The sequence below is a fragment of the Chiloscyllium plagiosum genome, unplaced genomic scaffold (assembly GCF_037043375.1).
Source record: "Chiloscyllium plagiosum isolate Xiang-an unplaced genomic scaffold, Cpla_swu_hap1 HiC_scaffold_29, whole genome shotgun sequence".
In the NCBI taxonomy this organism is placed as follows: Eukaryota; Metazoa; Chordata; class Chondrichthyes; order Orectolobiformes; family Hemiscylliidae; genus Chiloscyllium; species Chiloscyllium plagiosum.
The window spans coordinates 18,419,603-18,433,235 of NW_028270167.1; the positions used below are offsets into that span (position 1 = coordinate 18,419,603).

The window sequence follows — 13,633 nt, forward strand, 5'->3', positions numbered from 1 at the left end:
TTTGGATCAAAGTGGAAACTAACGTTGTTTTAACAGAAAATAATTCAGCTAATTTCCATGTGAACTTATCATTTACACTTAAGAGACCTAGCAATTTCCATGAAAGAGAACTTTGTATTTGGGCGTGCAATTGATTAACAACAAAACAATGGGAATTTCCAATGTGGAGCTGCAGTAATGGTAGCAAGTTGTCTAAAAAACAAATCATATTAAAGAATTCTCTTGGACGGCCAACCAGAAAATTAAAATGTTTAGAAATTCCACTTTAAAAAAATATTTACACAGAATCAAATTGTATCTTCGGACGTTAGACATCGAATTAGAAGCTGAAGTATCATGAACAAAAAATCAAAAATCCAGTTTAGAGACGTTTGAAATTAGTCACATTGAAAAAAAATTAACATTACAGTTTTGCTGAACCAGATCAGTTTAGCAATAGTGACTACTCAGTCACTGTTAAAAGCTATGTTTTACCTCCTTGAAGATAGTTTACCTTTCTATGGTGCCTCAAACAACAATGTTAGAGCCATATCAATTCATTTTTACACATTACCAGTTCTGAGGGAGAACGGCTTTGGCAGAACAATGAATGATCGAGCTAACTTCTGGATGTCTGTATTAATCTGAGTGTGCGCTGCGTTCTGAACTTGCAGTCAGAAATGAGGACTGGAATTCAAAAAGCTCTGAAATCAATACAAAAGTTGTAAATTTGCATTTTTCTAAAACAACAAAATGTGTGCAACCGCCTATTGCAGAAATAAAACCCTGTGTTTTAAACAGTTGGAGAGGCTCCAAGAAAAGGTTTATTTTTGGCTATTGAGAATTTCAAAAGAAATTAATCATTTTTTTTAAGTTGTAGAGGTTCAATTCCAAAAAATTCAAATCTCCCAACTTTTCTCAATCTTGCTTTATTAAGTTCTTGTCAGTTAGCAACCCTTGCTTGTAGACTATTTGGCTCCAAATGTCCAATAATTAGGATTTCTTTTCACACTTAAAACATTACCAGAAGCAGTGGTGAAATGGTGGTGCTCCCAAAGCATCTGGGAATAATCTATCCTGTTGCAGATTTTCAAGTGACATTAGATTCCTTCATAAAACCTAGTAAAGAGGCACCAGCCTGGATTAGTTAGAAGCAACCTACTTCAGAATGTCATCCTGTGACAGACATGCTACTCAGCAAGTCTGTTCTGCAGTAATTGCTATATCTGTTACATGCAGACTATTGTAATGCAGCTGCTGTGTTTTATTCTAATTAAATGTTACATAAGTGAGCAAGCACATTGGTGGGAAAGATTTGTGCCTGGATGAAATTTAATATTTTCCCATAGCTTTGCTTCTAACTTCACTGAAGGTGTTAACCCATTTATCGGTTGTATTGGTACATTCATTTTAAATTAATTGTTGTTAAAACTGTAAACAGAGGGATGTTATGTCAATGTTTTGAACAGTTATATTTTGATATTACTAACATTCATTTTTAGGCTGTAATGGGTTTATCACACTTGTAATTGCTTTACTCAATTTCACATTGGCAATAGCACCAATGCTTTAACTGTAAAATATTTTATAACCAAATGGTGGTCTGTGCAAATTAAATGGAAAATTGAGTATATGTAATTTCCAGTCCTCTCCTAAACTAACATCAGCATTGCCCTTCCTGCATCATTTCTCTATTAAAGTCAAGATTTTGCTTTGACATCAATAGTTTTTATATCAATTCCTATTTTAACTGATTCTTTTGAATTACTTCTCATTCCTTTGCCTTATATGGCCTTGTAAATAATGTTTTTTACATAATCAATGCCTTTTCATTTTCTTATTTGATCTTCTCCATTTAAATCCTATGCAAGGGATATACTCCATTAGACATGTTAACAATGAAAAAAGTTGATCCTACCCTCACAGCGCCAGAGACCCGGGTTCAATTCCCGCCTCAGGCGACTGACTGTGTGGAGTTTGCACGTTCTCCCCGTGTCTGCGTGGGTTTCCTCCGGGTGCTCCGGTTTCCTCCCACAGTCCAAAGATGTGCAGGGTCAGGTGAATTGGCCATGTTAAATTGCCTGTAGTGTTAGGTAAGGGGTAAATGTAGGGGTATGGGGTGGGTTTCGCTTCGGCGGGTCGGTGTGGACTTGTTGGGCCGAAGGGCCTGTTTCCACACTGTAATCTAATCTAATCTAATCTAATCTAAGTGAATAGTTTACCATGATTTGCTGTAATTGCACCTAGGCATGGAAGCAAGATTTGGAGTAGCAATTCTTTTTTAAGAAAAAGGAGAATATAGTCGTTCACACCCTTCACTTATTTACTTTCTGACAGTGGAAACTATGGTTTAAGTCTGTGTATAAAAGCCAAAAGCTTCTGAAATATTACAACAGTCAATAAATGGAGCTGGCAAAAATTGAGCCAATTTTTCAAGGCCCTATGGTCATTGGTTTATAATGCACATAGGATTTTCTAATTAGTTATTGGCTGCTTACTAAACCTTGCTAAGATGAAGAGCTTCACAAAATTGATTGAAGTAGTTTTGATATTTTCTACTCAACCCATTTCGAGATGTTATTACACATCTATGGAGGAGGTGGAACTTGAACCTAGGATTGAAAAATGTGTTGCTGGAAAAGCGCAACAAGTCAGGCAGCATCGACGTTTTGGGCATAAGCCCTTCTTCAGGAATGAGGATTCAGGAACCTAGGATACCTGGTTCAGAGGTAGGAACATTACCACTGCATCTCAAGAACCCTTTCTCTAATAGTCTATAATTATGTCGACAACGCACAGCATTAGGTATACCAGAGTTCTCAGTTGAACCTATGAGCCAAAATTAAACCAATTCTTCAAAGTCATATGAGCATCGCATGTTCAGGCACATATTATTTATATATAATCCATATGCTTTGCATTTAATGCTCTTAATTTAAAAGGAAGACAGATTTAAAGAGGAGGTGATGGCTTCATAGTAATGTCATTGGACAAGTAATCCTACAATCACAGGCTACTAGTCTGGGACCATGGATTCTGATTCCATTATGGCAGGTGGTAAAATTTGAATTGAAGAAAATCTGGAACAGTAAGCTAATTTATTAGTGTCCATGTGTCAACTGACATAAAAGCTCATCTGACTCACAAATATTCCTTACGGAAGGAAAATTGCCATCCTGCATGTGACTCCAGTTGACATTCCTGATGAAGGGCTTATGTCTAAAATGTTAATTTTCCTGATCATCGGATGCTGCCTGACTTGCTGTGCTTTTCCAGTGCCACACGTTTCAACTCTGATCTCCAGCATCTGCAGGCCTCACTTTCTCCTACATGTGACTCCAGACCACGTAATGTGGTTGACTGCTAACTGTCCTCTGTGCTATTAAAGGTGGGCAATAAATGCAGACACAACCAACAACACCCTCACCCAGTTGGAATTAATTGTAACATATTTCTAGAAATCCTCATCTAACCGCAATTGCAAATGCGCATTGCTCATGTTCAGCTTTGTGAAGGACAGCACACCACCCCCCACCATCTTTGTGTATATATCCTCTATGTGAGGGATTGAGTATTTGTTTAGCTGTGAAAAACAGTTTTCCATTTGTTTAAAATCCCAACAAAGATGATCCATCAGGCTTCACAACTGGTATGACTGGTACTGTCCATTCCACAAACTGAACTGGTTTGATGATTCCTTTGTTTTCCAGCATTTTGATTTCTAACTTTACTTTCGCCCCTTAGGCAAATGGCACTGGGCGGGTCTTGCAGAATCATGGAATTGCTTCCTGGTCAACATGCACGGTGGCCTTTGCTCCTTTGATAGCCCCAAGATCTTCCTGAAAATCTGTCAGGTATTTAGTAAGGCAGCCATTTTCTAATCAAAACATGCTGGGTCAGTTCAGGTGAATCTTTCTCAACCAATTTCGTCCCATCAAGCTTGGGCCCACGCCTTTTACTAAAATTAGTGGTAACTGAACCAACTGCTTCTCATAAGAGACTGGAACCAAAGTTGCATCCTTAATCTGTAAAGGTTTCCTGGTATCAGTTCTCAGTCTAGCCGTGGTTTTGAGAAAACTTGAGATGGAGTCCAGAGTGCATTTTGTTAAAAACTGGTTCTGCAATCACTGAAATGGCTGTGCTGGTATCAACCTCTATCAGAACCAGGTGACCATTGAACCAGATGGTTATTTTGATTGGTTCTGATTTGGATGTTGCTAAGCAATTTAACTGTTTCAAACCAGATGGGTAGATGGACTTTCCAGAATGAGCAATCTCCTGGATACCAACCTATGAGTTCTCTTGCTCAATTTAGGTCTAGTGGGACCCTTTTGTTGTCTTGAGTCAGCATACTAGCGGCATCTACAATGTCTTGTCAGCTCAGATCCTGAAGAAAATGTGAAGCATTTGGTCAAGGCTGACTTTATTTTGGGGTTTTATTGTCAGCTGAAGTGGTTTGAAAATTCTTTCACTTTCCAGCATTCTGATTTCGACATTTACTTTTGCGCATAAGACAAATGGCACTTGGCGGGTCTTGCAGAATCATGGAATTTTGCTTCCTGGTCAACATGCAAGGTGGCCTTTGCTTCTTTGATAGCCCCTAAGACCTTCCTGAAAATCTGTCAGCTGACCTAGAGTCTCTCTGTTCAGGATATGTCCTGAGTGAAGCTATGCAATTGCTTTCCCACAAGTGGTGTTCCCCAAATTCAGTTGGACTAGTGAGGGTGCTCACATCCATTAGAATACCCTGCAACTCATAAGCTCCACTTGCCACATTTCCCAAAAGCCAATTTAGATTAGATTCCCTACAATATGGAAACAGGCCCTTCAGCCCAGCAAGTCCATACCAACCGTCCGAAGAGCAATCCACCCAGACCCACTGCTTTACATTTACCCCCTGACTAATACACCTAACACTATTGACAATTCACCTGGCCTACACATCTTTGGATTGTGGGAGGAAACCCATGCAGACACAGGGGGAATGTGCAAACTCCACACAGACAGTCGCCTGAGGCAGGAATTGAATCTGGGTCCCTGACACTGAAGCACAGTGCTAACCACTGAGCCACTGTGCCACCCATTTGTAGCGCCTGGTTGAAGTTCAGTTAGACTTCAGCTAGTAGGCATATCTGCATGGTTACATCATTAATCCCACATACCAAACAGTCTCTCAGCAGCTCATTCAGGATTGAACCAAAGTTACATAGTCACAAATCAAAACCAGTCATCTCAACCTCGTCATAAGTCCCAATATGGATTCCCCTAATTCTGAAATTGCTGAGTAAAATCAATAGCATCTAAGAATTAAAGGAGTCTTGAGATCGTAATATTCTTTAACTAAATCCTTCAACATTTGAAAGGTTTTAGTAGCTGGTACCTCAGGGAAAGTTAGGCTCCTAAGACCCAAAAAGGCTGTGGGTCAACTATCTGTCAGGGCAATTTCTCATTGCTCTTAATTTGCCCCAATGTTGTTTGCACAGAAAAAAAAACATTTTTTCCACATACTGAGCCAGGTCTTTGACAGCAGGGTTGAACAAGTCAAGCTTCCCAAATAACAGCATGATAAAAGCAGTGCCTATACCAACTCAAAGACAACTATTGCAGGTGGGTTTCTTCATGCTTTACTGTCATCACCACTGAAGTAACTCCACAGAGGCCTGTATCCTGTCACCAACTCACCTTTTATTTACACATGGGAAATTCTTGACACTGATCCAGCTCCCTCAGAGCTGCTCTCACAGTGTGAGGATGTCTGACAATCCTGTTTTATTTTTATTTTTTTTTCCTTTAACCCCCACACTACCACCTAAGTGCGGTAGTGCTTTCCCCCATTTATTTTTTTTTCTTTTTTTTTCTTTTTTTTCCCAGCACCCATGGTGTGTGTGCAGGTGTGAGACACAGTGAAAGACACAAAGTGCACCAATCTTTATTCAATTTCCACCACCAGGAAGATAGGAAAACACCCGGGTGGCCAGTGACAAACACTGCCCTTCACATCAAGGGACAGTGCTGTGTGATCAAAACAGTGAAGGGGAGGGGAGGGACTAAATCAAAATAGAGTTGGAGGGAGAAATGATGCACTCCACTCCCTGCGGCGCCCACCTCTCCCTGAACAACTCCAGGGTGTTGGTGGACACCGCGTGCTCCTTCTCCAAGGACACCCGGGCTCTAACATAACCGCGGAAGAGGGGCAGGCAGTCGGCACAATCCTGTTTTATTTTTTTATTTATTTTTTTCTTTTTTTTTTCTTTTTTTTTAAGGAGAGTCCTTACACATACACTCACAATAGGCAAACACCCGGGTGGCCAGTGACAAGCACTGCCCTTCACATCAAAGGGCAGTGCTGTTTGATCAAAACAGTGAAGGGGAGGGTAGGGACTAAATCAAAATACGCAGGGGCCATGCTAATCTTCTCTGTATCGTTCCAATTTTAGTATATGTGCCGCCGAAGCGAGCACAAAACTAACACTCCTGTTTCTCTTTTTTCTTTTTTTTTCTTTTTACTTTTTTACATCCCTAACTCCTCTGTTAATTTTTTTTTCTTTTTTTTCTTTTTTTTTAAAAATTTCTTTTTTCTTTTTAACCCCCACACTACCACCTAAGTGCGGTAGTGCTTATTTTATCCCCAGAACCCATGGTGTGTGTGTGCAGGTGGGAGACACAGTGAGAGACACAAAGTGCACCAATCTTTATTCAATTTCCACCACCAGGAAGATAGGAAAACACCCGGGTGGCCAGTGACAAACACTGCCCTTCACAGCAAGGGACAGTGCTGTGTGATCAAAACAGTGAAGGGGAGGGTAGGGACTAAATCAAAATAGAGTTGGAGGGAGAAATAATGCACTCCACTCCCTGCGGCGCCCACCTCTCCCTGAACAACTCCAGGGTGTTGGTGGACACCGCGTGCTCCTTCTCCAAGGACACCCGGGCTCTAACATAACCGCGGAAGAGGGGCAGGCAGTCGGCACAATCCTGTTTTATTTTTATTTTTTTTTTCCAGGGTGTTGGTGGACACCGCGTGCTCCTTCTCCAAGGACACCCGGGCTCTAACGTAACCGCGGAAGAGGGGCAGGCAGTCGGCCTTAACGACCCCCTCCATGGCCCGCTGCCTGGACCTGTTTATGGCCAGTTTGGCCAGGGAGACTCCTGTTCTCTTTTTTTTTTTCCAGATTATATTTTTTTTTCTTCTTTTTTTTTGTTTTAACCCCCACACTACCACCTAAGTGCGGTAGTGCTTATTTTATCCCCAGCACCCATGGTGTGTGTGTGCAGGTGTGAGACACAGTGAAAGACACAAAGTGCACCAATCTTTATTCAATTTCCACCACCAGGAAGATAGGAAAACACCCGAGTGGCCAGTGACAAACACTGCCCTTCACATCAAAGGGCAGTGCTGTGTGATCAAAACAGTGAAGGGGAGGGTAGGGACTAAATCAAAATAGAGTTGGAGGGAGAAATAATGCACTCCACTCCCTGCGGCGCCCACCTCTCCCTGAACAACTCCAGGGTGTTGGTGGACACCGCGTGCTCCTTCTCCAAGGACACCCGGGCTCTAACATAACCGCGGAAGAGGGGCAGGCAGTCGGCACAATCCTGTTTTTTTTTTTTTTTTTTTACAGTACCACCTAAGTGCGGTAGTGCTTATTTTATCCCCAGCACCCATGGTGTGTGTGTGCAGGTGTGAGACACAGTGAAAGACACAAAGTGCACCAATCTTTATTCAATTTCCACCACCAGGAAGATAGGAAAACACCCGGGTGGCCAGTGACAAACACTGCCCTTCACATCAAGGGACAGTGCTGTGTGATCAAAACAGTGAAGGGGAGGGTAGGGACTAAATCAAAATAGAATTGGAGGGAGAAATGATGCACTCCACTCCCTGCGGTGCCCACCTCTCCCTGAACAACTCCAGGGTGTTGGTGGACACCGCGTGCTCCTTCTCCAAGGACACCCGGGCTCTAACATAACCGCGGAAGAGGGGCAGGCAGTCGGCACAATCCTGTTTTATTTTTTTTTTTATTTTATCCCCAGCACCCATGGTGTGTGTATATACGTGTGAAACACAGTGAAAGACACAAAGTGCACCAATCTTTATTCAATTTCCACCACCAGGAAGATAGGAAAACACCCGGGTGGCCAGTGACAAACACTGCCCTTCACAGCAAGGGACAGTGCTGTGTGATCAAAACAGTGAAGGGGAGGGTAGGGACTAAATCAAAATAGAGTTGGAGGGAGAAATGATGCACTCCACTCCCTGCGGCGCCCACCTCTCCCTGAACAACTCCAGGGTGTTGGTGGACACCGCGTGCTCCTTCTCCAAGGACACCCGGGCTCTAACATAACCGCGGAAGAGGGGCAGGCAGTCGGCACAATCCTGTTTTAATCGGTCAGCCAGGACTCCCTGATTGGACCAGATTAACTGTCCCAATCAGGGAAATCATATTCTAAGAGGTCCACCTGGCTGACCTCATTACAATCACTTCAGGGATTATGGTGGCTGCAGCATCGGGGAAATTGATTGGTACTCCTGGGACTGGTGGCAGTGCCCGGAGTCTGTCCTCTTGCAGTGCTCTGCTTGGAGCCTGGACTCTTAGCTGTGATGGTGCCCAGAGCGGGGATTCTTGGCAGGACTATGCCTGGAATCTCACCAGCGGTATGTCTGGGGCCTGAACTCTTGGCGGTGGCAGCGATGTGCAGAGTGGGGCCTCTTGGTAATATTAGCCCCAGGCCCTAAACCTTTGGCTGGTGTTCAAGGCCAGGATCTCCTGGGGTGTTGCTATTGCTGTTCCCAGAGTGCGACTCGTTGAGGACTGGAACATCTTGTGGAAATCCTGGAGCTGAGCTTGAGACCTAATTTGAACAGAAAATAAATTTTTTAAAGTAATTTTTAATAATTGTTTTTATAGCTCAAAATGGCGCTGGATTGTGGCAACAAAACACTTTACGCTGTATGTTCAAGACATATGTGACAATAAAATTATTTATTCTTTCATTCATACTAACCACAGGAGAAAATAATAAAATGTGACATCCAACACACAGAAACATAGGGATAATGTATAGAAAAAGGAGATTGTCTACAAAATAGGAAGATAAATAACATGCATTTTAAAAAGTCTTAGAGTCCTTGAGTTGTTACAGTTAAACCTGAGATGATGGATAAACTATTTGAAGTCTTGTGTCCTCAGCAGGAGTGAAATTTGTGGATACCTTGAGTTCTTGATGAATTGATGTTTCTCTAAATTGTTTATTCGCAGTGCTGATTTTCAAGATGCTGAGAACAGTAACAGGAGAAGTCTTTTAGTCCTTGATGTGACAAGTCCATGTTCTTTTCTTCTCTGCCTAAAGGTTGTTCACTTGAAGTACAGTTCACTGTCTATTGTAGTTATTTGTCATTTTTTTATCCAAGCTGAATAATCTGCAGTTTACTTTCATCCTAAAATATAAAACATTCAGAAATTCCTCATCCAAAATAGGAGGCAATGGTTTCTACATGTCTGAGTTTCAGTGTCTTTTGATAAAATGTTAATTTTGGCTTGGATTGTTTATCTCACATTGTTTCACAGGCTTGGTTGATTCTGGTCAGGTGACCAGTGTGGCCATTTTAAGTCAGTGTTTTCTTCCTTTTAAAAACTAATTTAGTCATGAGGATGGAAGTTGACAATTTATAGTCCATATTTTGCCACTATTATGACACCATCTATGTTCTCAGGAAATTTAAATCATTCTCAGTAAACTAATATTTGAAACAGGAGAAGTGCAGCTTATTTATTTTGCCATCATAGGCCCATTTCCAAAATACACATTTCCCACATTTGAGATAATGGGATGTTTAAAACTGCACAATCTCCACAATATTCTTCCATCCAGTCTAAATTACATCAGCAAACAACTAATTTGTAAATACTGGTCACTATTTCATTTTAAAGGGCACCACTGATCATTATCATTTAGAATGTTATTTGAGATGTTATGTTGATTCCAGTATATCCAATTCCAATGTCACTGATGCCTGAGAAGGTACTCAGCATAATAGATCAGATGAATTTATCTGGGAATTTTATCAGCCAGCAGGTAAAGTTAGAAATCAGATGGGCAATCCTTCCCTGTGGTGCTTATTGTCACCACAGAATCTGTGGGAAAATCAATGGGAGGGTAAAGTTTCCTCTCTCTGTGACATTGTTCCCTTATTTAGAAGTTTGAATGAGGAATTGTGGGTAGTGAGGGAGGATGGGGAGTGGGAGCACAGTGGAGAGATGTAATAATTATGTCAATACAGAAACGAAATGCTTTAAGAAGCCATGGAAAATATGAGGTTTGAATGAAAACATCCTGGAGTGTTTGAGGCAATGTCAAGCAGGATACAAATTACACTGAGGTCACTCTGTCCTACGACGGCATTGCCTTTTCAGGTTGCTAAACAACTGGAACAGCAGCAAGGAAAACAGACTGTTAAACAGTAGGAGAGCTGTACCTTGTTCAGCAGAAAGGCAAATAACCGACCGCCAAGAAATACAAATTGGTGGCTGCTGCAAATGTACTAAACTGGAAAGCAGGTTTGGAGAAGAAGCAAGCAGAGGGACCACACAGAAAGCAGATAATAAAGAGTGATCTATAGCAAGAAATCAGTTGGAAGCCAAGATGCAGAACACTAAAACAGCAAGATTTTTTTTGAAGAGAATGACCAGCAATCATAAAAGTCAATCTTCAGCTCCAGCTCAACTACCACGGAAAATAAAGCACTGATGGCCACATAGTAAGTTTGTATTGCTTAAGGACTTGGAGAACCTTTCAAGGCAAATAATCGAATGCTTCTGGTGAGCTGGGGAAGGTAAACAGGTAGGTTGAACTCTATGTTTATAAGTGGTTCATTATAGCACTATATAACCTGACGGCATAAACCTGAAACATTCTAATTATATTTCTTTGAGTTGCCTAATTTGATCTATTAGTTTTACATCAGCTTCTTTGGTGTTTTACGAACCTCAATTGCCATCTTTATCTTATTTTAGCCCCCTTTTACTTTACCTGCATTTTTGCAATTTTTTAAAAAGATTCCAGTTCAGCTCCTTTGAAAGGTAAGAACATCAACTGCTTCCTCAATGAATGTTAGATAGATGACTGCCCCTAAAGAAGGCCTGTTTGCTCTTGGAAGAGATGCTACTTACCTGGTTCCTTTCCCACCTTGTGCTCTGGTATCCTATCCTGCTTACACCAGAGTTACCTGGCACTCTATCTACCTGGCACTCTGACACCTATTCTAACAACCCACCTGGCATCTTATTAACCTGACACCCTGCCTAACAGGGGCAATGCCACTCTACTCATCAAATATCTTAACCACTTAATTTACATGCATGCTTACCTTTCACTGGAGCTGTCAAAATTGCTGTCATGTTGCTGAACATTGAAATCATGGCAAACAGCAATGGTCTGCTGTGAAAAAGGGGGAATGGATTGCCTTCCCCCGATTATCCTATACTATGAGGGAGCTGTCAGAATGAAAGTTCTCATCACATTCCTATAGGATACCTAATCAGAATCTCTTGTCAGAAATGCAGGGCTCATTCATAATGTAAAGAAGGAGAGCAGTGACAATCTGAATCCTGGAAAATTCAATCCAATGTGATTTACTGTTTTAAATAAGCGAACTCACTGAGTTAATCAGGCGATTGATGATTAGACCATATTGATTAATACGACAATCACCACTCTGTTATATTTAATGTTCGTTGTGGCCAGTGAACGATTAGGACTGGAGAGGAATAGGTGCACCCTCCAACCTCAGTGATGAGGGGAATTTTTGTGTGAACAGATTTATTAAAGGTCTTAACAGTACAATCCCCTATGTGGTCACTATAGCTGAACAATGTGAAAACTGGCAACACAACAGCTTTACATTTGCTCTTTGGTTTTATCTAGAATCTCTGAGGTAGAACATTTTTCTTTTGCTTGAATGATGCATGCCTGATAAAATAAGGTGATCCATTTTTTTCTGTTCCAATTAAAGTTTTCTTTGGCTTTATTTTCTTGCTAACATAATTGGCAGAAAAATCGTTTTGCATAAAATCACCAGAAATGAGAATTTCCTAAAAGTTTAGATGCATGTTACAAAATGTCATTATTGTTTTGTTTGGGTGGGAGCGACATTAAAAATAAGTTTAGCTGCTATAGATAGAAACTAATGCCTTGTTTTTATATAGGAGCCGAGGAAGCTTTGGGGAGCCTGATTAAGAGTATTGCATGGAGGGAATTAAAATGTGGTCTTGTAGATTTTAAGAGCTGAAGTCTCACTTAAGGCAAATATTCTTAGACTCACCTGACACTTGACCAGATTCAATACCAGCCAAAGAGAAGGAATGGGAGTTATTTGCAAAAAGCTAGAGCTGGGATTCCATGGGACTAGGTGGAGCCATTCCAAGATAATCATGGTCATCTGCTACAGAGTGTTAGGGATTCCCTCACCATTAGAGTGGTGAGGTCTGAGCAACTCCCTCACATCCAAAAGGTGAAGGGTTGAAGATTCTCTGCTATTACTTAACCAGGTTGGCCTCAAGGTTAATTCTTCTCAACAATTCCTTGACAACCTTGGTGGGAACATCCCTGTTTCTCCTCAACTACAGACAGTTCAAAGAGGAGTGAAGTTTCGAATTACCTTGGCCTCTTCTCCCAAGTTCAACTTTACTTCTTTAGTTCTACTGCCAGAAAAGAGACCAGATGCAACATACCCGACCTTGACCTTAATTTCAAGCCCTGTCCTTTGCATCTTGAGACACAAGTGGAGGACTCATCCAGGCTAAAATCCACATAGTTAATGTTATGGTGGCTAGAATTTCAAGATTTTAGTCCCTACCTCTGTCATTTCCTGCTCATCAGTTGGGAAAAGATTAATTAAACTTAATGTCTGAAATTGACATTAGTATTAAGGAGAGTAATACGTGATGCAAAATGAGGGCATTAAATTGAGGCACGTTTTTTCAAAACCAATTGCTAACGTTTACATCACAAATTGCCTGAGTTTTATAATTGCAAGATATTCCAGCAAATCAGTTTCTGATCATCTCAAATGAATACAATAATTAGACCTATACTCTTTACACTGCTATGAAAGAAACCAGCCAGACTGCATATAGCTAGGTCTCCATTCCTCTTTTCCTTTCTCTCCCTTTCTTTCATTCAATTTAATTTCTCCATTCTTTAATGGGAACAGGCTAGGAAAATAGAGTTAGGTAAAGGAAAAGCCATAATCATATTGAATGACAGTACAAAAAGGGTCACTCAGTCCATTATGTCTACATTGGTTCAATAAATTAGCCGCCCGTTCTAATTGCATTTTCAAGACCCGGTCCAAAGCCTTAGAGGCTATAACATTTCAGCCGCAGATCTAGATTTCTTTTACCTAAGTTGAGGGTTTCCACTTCAACCACCAAACTGGGCAGCAAATTCTAGGCCACCACCACTTTCCACATGGGTTTTTTTTTCTTCATGTCCTCTCAAATCCTTCCACTAATTACCTAAAATCTATGTACCCCTCTCCTCCCCCACCTACTGGAGAATCTGATCTTTCCTGTCCACTCTATCTGACCCATCATTATTCTGTATGACTTTGTAAAGTCATTCCCCAGCCTCCTCTGTTTGAAAGAAAACAATC

General features: G+C 41.1%; 1 pseudogene; it reads right to left on the reverse strand.

Moving 5' to 3' along the window:
- Positions 1-6,371: 6,371 nt before the first annotated feature.
- On the reverse strand, positions 6,372-6,440 carry LOC148142260 (U6 spliceosomal RNA; annotated as a pseudogene).
- Positions 6,441-13,633: the final 7,193 nt, after the last annotated feature.